General features: G+C 42.5%; 1 long non-coding RNA gene across 1 annotated transcript; it reads right to left on the reverse strand.

The window, feature by feature from the left end:
- Positions 1–969: 969 nt before the first annotated feature.
- Positions 970–8,827, reverse strand: LOC113006870 (uncharacterized). Its single transcript, XR_003269817.1, has 3 exons — positions 8,798–8,827; positions 1,969–2,154; positions 970–1,545 (listed from the first exon to the last, which is right to left on the reverse strand). It is a non-coding gene; the product is annotated as an uncharacterized LOC113006870 (long non-coding RNA).
- Positions 8,828–9,066: the final 239 nt, after the last annotated feature.

The raw sequence follows: 9,066 nt of genomic DNA on the forward strand, positions 1-9,066 counted from the left end.
GGCGCACAGCAGGATGACATCATCCCCGGGGCACTAATGATTGGGTGACCTCCTCCCCGCTGGCGATGCCGCCTGGCGTGCAGATGCACAGCAGACGGTTTCCTCACACGTTCTCTGCGAGGCTACCGTACTTACTTCATCTGCATTAACCGGAGGCCCGAGCTCAGGAAAAGCCGACATGTCCGGGCCAAGCAGTGCTCTGCGTAAGACTGTATTATCTCTGCAATCTGAATCCAATTAACAGCAAACCCACTCAGAGTTCAAGCGCCAGAAGGGGACAGAGAGGGAGGAGGGCGGCGCTGGAAATATCTGGGGAGATGAAACAGCGGGAGAGAAACAAATCACACCATCTTTCAGGGTTCTTATTGAGAATCCTCTTGCTCCTTTTGTGACATTCAACAATAGCATTGTTCTCTGAGAAGGGAAAGGCAGCGAATATCACCTTTATCTGCTGAATACACAATTCCCCAACAGCACCAAGACGGCGAGGAAGAGCCCTCCATCTCCCCTTTTTCCTTTTTAATCTAATTTCTCAGTCACGTCGGGTCACTCGAGTAGCAGAGACTCGCTTCTCGCTTGATGCCTGAGAAATGAAAACAAAGACATGTTTGCGAGCACGTTTTTTCCCCCGTCTCTCTCTCTTTCTCTTCCTTCATCCTCTGTTGATGCAAGGACACAGTCATCACACACAGACACTGAATAGATGAGGCAGTGACAGCTAGGGCTCGACTGTGCTGCAGGAGGATATGGTAATGTGAACCAAATGAGTCTCATACCCACGGTGAGTGGCCCTCGAGACAGATCCCTTCCTATGAAAAGGGTGTTGAAACATACGGTAATTGCTTCAGTGTCGTTTGGCAGCGGTGTACCTCCTGACTTCAGGAGCTTTTTATAGACAGGGTAATTCTCCATTATTCTGCCAACGATATATTTCAAACGAGAGGGGAGGGGGGGGGGGGGGGGGGGGCACGACGCACACTTAAAAACTTGAAAAGTGATAAAAAAAAAAGGGAAAATAGGAGGGTGGGGGGTGACTTCCAATGGAAATAATTCATGTGCTGGTTTAACGGCCGCACAAAGACGCATTGTGACTCGGGGCTTTTATTTTCCCCCCATTCTGTTCATACCTAATAAATAATTTTGCGACTGAAGTGAGAGCAGTGTGTGTGACAGTTACAGGTCGCGAGGTGCTACGGTAACAAACAGATAAATAAATGGAGCCGGGCAGACTCTGGTCTTCTGGCTCTGAATTATTAAGAAACTACAGGCAAACAGCAGACGGTGAGTGGAGCAGATGAGCTTTTAGTCTTTTCTGCATCTTCGACATGTCCGAGGTTTCAGCACAGACCATCTCTCGACGTTCTCCTTTTCATGGCGCGCTGATTTGTGGTGAGATTTTGACACAAAATTGCCACCGATCACCCACGCAGGCAGGTTCTGACGTATGAAGTGCCTCCAACACATGTCTGTTTGCAGATGCTTCACCTTATAAAGATCACCTTCGTGGTTCCGATCATTAGGCAGTGATGAACGCTTCACTGCTGCCTGAGAGAAGAAAGGGAAACAGGAGGTGTTGGGTGGCTTTGAGCATCACCGTGTAGAAACGTTTTACTTTGAAGTGAAATATTACAGACGCTCAGGTGGAAAATTACACATCACACAGGTACAGGGACTTGATTTCAAAGAGTCCAGCAGAAATCTGGATTTGCTGGCTGTTATTTTACAGTGTACTTAGAGTAATCTGGGATAGTCAGAGCGTGCTTGTGCAAAATATTCGGCAGTATAACACAATGGTGTAATTTTAGTATCCATATTGCAGTCTACATAAACAGAGGAAACCACATCAGATGTCCACAGAAGTCTAAATATCAAAAATAACTGAAATTTAAATAAATTAAAACGTTGTACTATACTGTAAACAAAACAGTAGCTTCCTGTTATTATAGTTTTCCACATTGGTGCATTCACCTTTATAGATGCGGAGCCGTATATGAGCACACCGAAATCAGAGCGGTGGCTACAGTGCAGGTGTTGCGTGTTATCACGTCTCTGGTTTGGGCAAAGTGGCATTTAAGGGTTTTTGTGTTTCTCTTTTGATCAGGAGGCAGTTTTCTCTGAGGTTGAGGTCAAGGGCTGAGTGAAGTGGAGTTCCTCCTGAAGCAGAAGTTGGAGAGGCAGAGAGCAGAAATAAAACAGTTACACTTGGAAAAAGCCAGTTTTACATTGCTGAGATATCTACAGAAAGGTCTGCAGTCTGTCTCTGTGTGGTATGTCTGCAATGTTTTTACTGACTCAATAATGGTGTTTTTTACAGTATTACACAGTTAAGCTGCGCTACAAGAGAGAACTGACAACAAAACAGCCGACCTCCTCAGAGGCATGCGAGCTCCTCGTCTCGGTACCAGACTGCATATTAACTCTGTGCAGAGTTTGTTGGTTTACATGCAAAAAAAGTAAATCTGTTTTTCAGGGTTAATGAAAGCTGTGCTCACACAATACGGGCAAATGAAAGGAAAAATAAATAGAAATAATACAAATGAGTTTCATGTTTAATTTGAAATTTAAAAATTCCAGGTCCGTTTCATTTATTTAATGGCTCTACAGCATGTGGAGCAGGGAAATTATTTTACTGCTATTGTTAAAGAATAATCATCATCACCATTGCATTAATAATATAATCTGTAGTTTATATTGCATTCAGAGGTTGAACAGTGTGTGTCTTTCAGAAAGACTAAGTCACAGGCTGACAGGAAACAGGCTTGCAGAGAGTTTGCAGAAGTGAAACCAGTCTTAGGTTATTCTGAGCAGCAGGCCAGACGAGGCCATTTGAATTCCTAGGTTATTCAAATTGATCATTGCTTTAACAATGTAACAGATAGCTTTAAGATGGCCTTAAGATGTTTATGCATACAAGTTATTATATTAATTTTGTATTCCAGGTGCAGTTATAACTATTTTATACATATTGCATATCTGTGCTTATTTGAGTTGATGTTCAGGTTCATTAATGGTCTAAAGCTTCACTAGTGAGAGTGTCTAGATGATCCATCCAAGATCTTCTGGACCAATGGTTGTTTGTACTCTCCTTCCTCAATTTTTGAACCTTAACAAGCATCACACAGGGGGCTGCTGTAGAGCCGTGCCCTCCCAGCTGCTTCCCCAACTTCATGCCCATGACTTTCAGGAGAGTTTAAGTTAGAGCGATGGCTGAAATCACTCCTGTGCAGTAACACAAGTTATTCTTCTGTATTTATTTTTGAACACAGCTCTGTACACAAGCTGTAAGTGTAACAAAACAAGTAGCTAAACTTACATAAACCACAAGCTACACAGACCACCGTCGCACATATGACAGCATCAAGGACAAAAAAGCAACAAACAAGCAAACAAAGGAGGGGGGATAACTGTGTGCGACTCCCACCATACATTACTCTCACTCGCAGGTATACAATACACGTAAATTAGAAAGTAATCGTCCAGTGTTGAGCAATAAACATATTCCCAAATGTCCTGCAGAGGGACACTCATGAACCGTCCCCAACAGTCTCCACCAAAGGGGGAAAGTCTTTATTAGCAGGAACGTTTCTGAAGGAGCCCCAGATGCTATCAAAGCCTCGTTGCTCGTCCGTGATTGTGTCGGTGAAATCCATTTACTTAAACTGGGTCTGTCCACATCCTTCCAGGCAGCTGCAACGCTCTCCAGCCCTATGTCAGCATTTGGGAACCTTTTGTCTCATTTATACCTGAAACTTGCCGCAGTTTTTTTTAGATAATGATACAATACATTTTTCGGTTTTGTTTTTGTGGATATTTTTTTGTACTTCATTTTCATCTGGGTTATTTTCACAAACGTAACTGAAGACACACACACACACACACACACACACACACACACACACACACACACACACACACACACACACACACACACACACACCTTTAGCATTTGACCTGTTAAACACAAGGGACCATATATGTGTCAGGAATAACATTTATGATATTTATCGTACTGCTTTTCTTATTTTGCTCAAATGTTAGAAGAAAGCTTAGAGGCTGGCAGAGCTCCTCTCTCCTTTGCTTCACAGCGACTTGGCCATGCACTGTGGTTTTCTGGCAAATTTACCATTTGAAAAGTCAGAGGATCACCAAAGCTGCAACCGCGACTCCTGAGGGACAGTGGATGCCCGCACCAAATATAATAGAAATCCACCCAATATGGTAGAAAATGTCGGCCTCACAGAGGTGCTAAAGGGAACAACTGAGGGGATCAGCAGCAGTCAGAATCCTCTGTGGAGCATGTGTGCCTCTGCCAAGTTTAATAGCAGTGCGACCGTGTGGACCATCCCTGGAGCCACGTCAGTAGTTAGAACTGCAACAGAACACCACAAATACTTTAATTTGACTTGAAAACATCCTTTTGCCAACAATAGATTTTCATTTCTGCTCTCTCCGGTTTTTGTTTCCCCAAAGCGCACTGTGTATAAAAGTTTAGTGAAATATAGATTAACAGTCTGCACTACAGTAATGAATCTGCCTGTTTTTAATTGTGTACACTTTTGAATTTTAATAGGTTGAAACATCAACCTCCCTCGAGTAATTTGGGAATCTGTTTTGTCCCTGGAACTACAGCCGTGTCCCAGCCCAGCATCCGAAAGAAAAACACTGCATTAGATAATCGCAGTGTGCCTATTGAAGCCAAATGTGCAGACAAACCCGATGGTGGAGATAATTAAAGGGTAAATTCAGCTCAATATCTCTGAGGGTTTTTTTAAGGCAGTTAGAAAATGAGAGCACCCTTAAAAGCAAAAAATAAATGATATTACACCGAATGTCAGCAAATGTCAGAGCTTTGAGTGCATCGCAGGCCCAAGGCTACGCTTTTAGACTTTTCCTGCTGTCGAGCTGAAAACAGAGGCAGACGTTAACTCCTTTTTGCATGCCTTGATATTACATATCCCCTCGCCTCCCTGCCAAATATTAGGCTGGAAATGATGGAATATTAGAAATGCTTTTTAAACATTTTCTAGGCGATGACTCTCCAGGCTCCGACTTCCATAAGTGCACATGGATGTAAGGAGAATACTGCAAGGAGAAGTGGAACAGTGTTTGTCAGAGAGATTAAGTTAACATAAACAAGAAAATCGTGTGAGTGAGAAGCAGCTCGCAAACGATTTGGCTGCCGGTCGACATGTAACGTTGACCAGACCGATCCGTTGCGTGGCACTCGGCGAGGAAAGTAAATCTCGCCGGCTCATAGGATTTGACACTGATCCAGGTAAGAAGATGGCAAACTTTCAAAACACAGCAATCCAAACAGCTTTAAAACGTAAGGAGAAAAGCACTGCTGAAACTCAAACTTCCTGACAGCTTATGGAAGAAATGACTCACCCGTGCGGGCTGCCTTTTTTACCTAAACAACTCGGGGTATCCACCCCTAAAGTCACTAATAGTCAGACAAATCAAATCTAAAGTAGAACACGTTATCGCCGTAAATTTTGAGGCCCGTGTTCATAAAGAGCCGACGACCTCGATACAGTCCAGCAGTTCTCACAACTTCCATCACAGCTCTGCTATCTCTGCTACACTTTATTGCTCCCAGATGCTATAAACTGTGCGGCCGCGTTGTCAGCCGAGGTGACGATGAAAATCGCACGACGGCTCCATTCGCACTGACAGTCAGTCAGATCTCGCGTACAGTATCATAAACATGCTCTTATCAGGGCGAGCCGCTGACGGCCTCGTTCACAGCGCGTCAGCTGCGCCTCCACTTCACACACACTTTTTCATGCGTACCAGGCGTTCTGTTATTGCTCCTGCTGTTTGAAAAATGACAGGCCTGTATTTGTTTTTGCATTTTACATATAACCTGTGCTGCACGCAGAAACCCGTGCGTGGGCGTGGGCGTGGGGGAGCGTTTCTCCACAGGACAAGTATACAAATGTGTGTGTGCAGGCATTCTGTTTCCTGTCAGGCTCTGCGGCTCCTTGGAAGCAAAGTCCATCAGGCAGGCAGGCGCTGCTGTGGGCTTATTGAATGCTGGTTCAGGCCTGCAGGGAGGGAACGCTCCAGCTTACTTAATCACAGCACAAATGCCTTTATTCATCTTCAGAAGACTGCAATTAATTTCGGTGCCGGTGTCAGAACCTTTGGGGAAATCTGACCTGTTATTGCCTCTCAGAGTTGTGCGTGTTCTTTCTCTCACTCACGGTACCAGACGGGCATTCAAAACTCATTTCAAGGCTAATGTTATATTCACATTCACGGCTTCAGAGACTCTCTATAAAGTTTCTTTTGTTTCCTACGTACAATGGAGCCGTTCGTCCGCTGTCGCATACAGAGCGCCGAGCGCCGTTGAATGGAACGCTATGGAAAAACTCTGCCTCCTAACACCTAAACAATTTGTTTAATTAAAAAGTAAAACTCTGATCTGGCTCCAGTAACAAGCACAAAATGAATCCATAACTGGAAATTAAAGCTAGTTTTACGCTCTATTCTTATTTTTAAAAGCTTCTATTAAAAGAGCCAAATCAACATCACTGTTGTGCATTTACCTCTCAGCCATGTCTGTGGATTTAACTAATTTGTTCCTTTTGAAAGAGTTATTTATGTATAAGACTTGTTTTCCAAATGGCTCTCTGGCACGGCTTTAAACAGTTGGACACCAGAGTTCCTGGACATAAACTGTGCAGCAGAGAAACCTTCAGTCCTTTTCTTTCCATCATAATAATATCCACAACAATACTTTTTCAGTTTATTCTTTCTGTATTTAGTGGTGACTCAAAGAAAATACAAATTTGGGTGATCATTGTTTTACATATGGGTGACATTCGCTGAGCAGGACACGTGAAAGGATGCAGATGGGAAAGTAAAAATATAAATGGAAACCCCCCAAAACTGGACTTATAATAAATCTGCTCCAAAAAAAACATCCAGTTGCTGCATGTGGGAAAAATTCATGCAACGTTTCACTCAAACTGGCCCAGCCAGTACAGACAGACAGTACAGAGTGCAGTATACATACACTTGGTTTGTGTCATTAAACCCTAATGGACGCTGCAAGTTCCAGTTTAAGTGCAACAGGATTGTAGGGTAGGTTTGTTTAGATGTAAATGCTTTGAAAGACACAAAATAGCATCCACTCGGCCAATCAAGATGAGACAAAGTCAGAACACTCACATGATTCATCTTTGTGTCAAAAACGATGCCTTTGAGCTATAAAAATGCCTTTTATCAATCATTCTATTGATACGTTTTGTCTGACATCACTTGCTGTCCACGGCTGTTCTCAATAACACAGCAGTAATGCAAAAGTTTAACACTACTGCCAAATACAGTGTATGTACAGAATAAGGTCATCCATGAATTTGTGATAAGCACTTCACTCCTATTCTTAAATATTTATTCATATAACTGGATTGAAAATAATTAACATGAGTTTGTTTTGTTTTTTAATGTCATGAGTTGTGCAACATCCATGTTTGGTATGTCGATCATATTAATTTCTCTGCACATTTCCTGTCTCCACTCTGACTACTACTACTGATGATAACATGCTAATGAATGTATTAATCTCTAATTCAGAGCAATAAAAGTGTCAATAAGATTGTCAAGAATGTCAGCCATTAGTGTACATACAGCACAGTAGGGTGTTATAATGAGGTACAGTGTTTAAAAGGAACATATTTCAAATGTATATTTTCATCATGTGACTCATTTTGAGCAGTTCTGTGGTTGTCTTTGGAAAACATAAACGAGCATCATCTGGAATTTTGAAACTTTTTAAACTGATATTGGAAATGGATGTCTAATGGAAAACAAATGTGCCGTACAGCATTCGATGAAATAAAGGATAAATACGTCCCGCCGACTCTCCGTACAAGAATTTCAGCTATTTTAACTGTTCGCCATCAAGCAGTCAGACTGTCAGAAAACCAGGGCAGCTCCTGGAAATCCCCCTCTGCACACGTCCAGCACTAAAACGGGACGTCTGATGTAAAATGCCTTCAAGCAAAGGGAATCATTCTGGATACCGTTAAACGAAACTTTCCACGCTCGCAAACTTTTACAAGTACACGAGTAGAGGAGGAGATCCAGATACACGAGCTCTTTGAGGACCTCCGAGCGGCTGCGCTGGTTCTCAGAGTGAATCATGACATGGATTGATTTAAACCTGAGAGAAACCAGATGCGACCACAGCAGTTCTGAATAACTGGAGAATTAGAAGACTACGATTTCTGCCCATACGGCTTCAATAACTGCCATAATAACCAGTGCTCTTATTATTAAAGTACTTCATGAGGGTCATATAAGGGCTTTAAACAGGAACATGTTATTTATAGAACATATGCTGGAGTCCACCACAGATAAAGGACATGGTCCCAGTTCATTCAGCGCTAAGGATATATATATATATATGTTTGTTATATAGCTGTGATCTGGAGCTAATATGATGCCTTTACATGTTTCTTTCAGTTTGTGTTCAGACATCATGATGATCTGGCCGTCAGAAACATCTACAGACACATTTCACTTGTTCCCATCTAAAAGTAACAATGTTTCTTACCTTTTGTCTACATGAAAGTTGTAGCTCTGTGATGCAAAGCCACACACGGTAAGCTCCACACCTGACCTTTAGTTTACTTTGCTGTCACTGCTTTAAATATATTCTACTCAAATATGTTGTTTCTCTATTAAATTAGCTTATTTTTTTTTAATGTTTGTACGGAGTGCACACATATCAACACTGTGAGGTCACAGTTCTGATTTATATTAAATCATCTTTCTGCGCTTGACTTACCTGGGTGGGGGTTTGGCGTCTCCTTCCTGGTTAGTAAAAGGTGTGTCAAAGGGCTGGGGCATCTGAAGTACTGCTGACAGCCTCATCGGACTGAACCACTTGCTTTGTTGCGTGGGGGTGTTTGGAGTTTAACTGTTTTGTGTTAGTTGGTTATATGGCAGCCATTTTTGTCTTCCCCTTGTGTGTCAGATGGTTTAGCTGATTTAAGCTCCCTCGCGGCTCAGTTTGTCTTCTGTTTGTTTGAGGTTTTGTTAAGTTGTTATTTTGAC

The sequence above is a fragment of the Astatotilapia calliptera genome, chromosome 15 (genome assembly GCF_900246225.1).
Source record: "Astatotilapia calliptera chromosome 15, fAstCal1.2, whole genome shotgun sequence".
Classification (NCBI taxonomy): Eukaryota; Metazoa; Chordata; class Actinopteri; order Cichliformes; family Cichlidae; genus Astatotilapia; species Astatotilapia calliptera.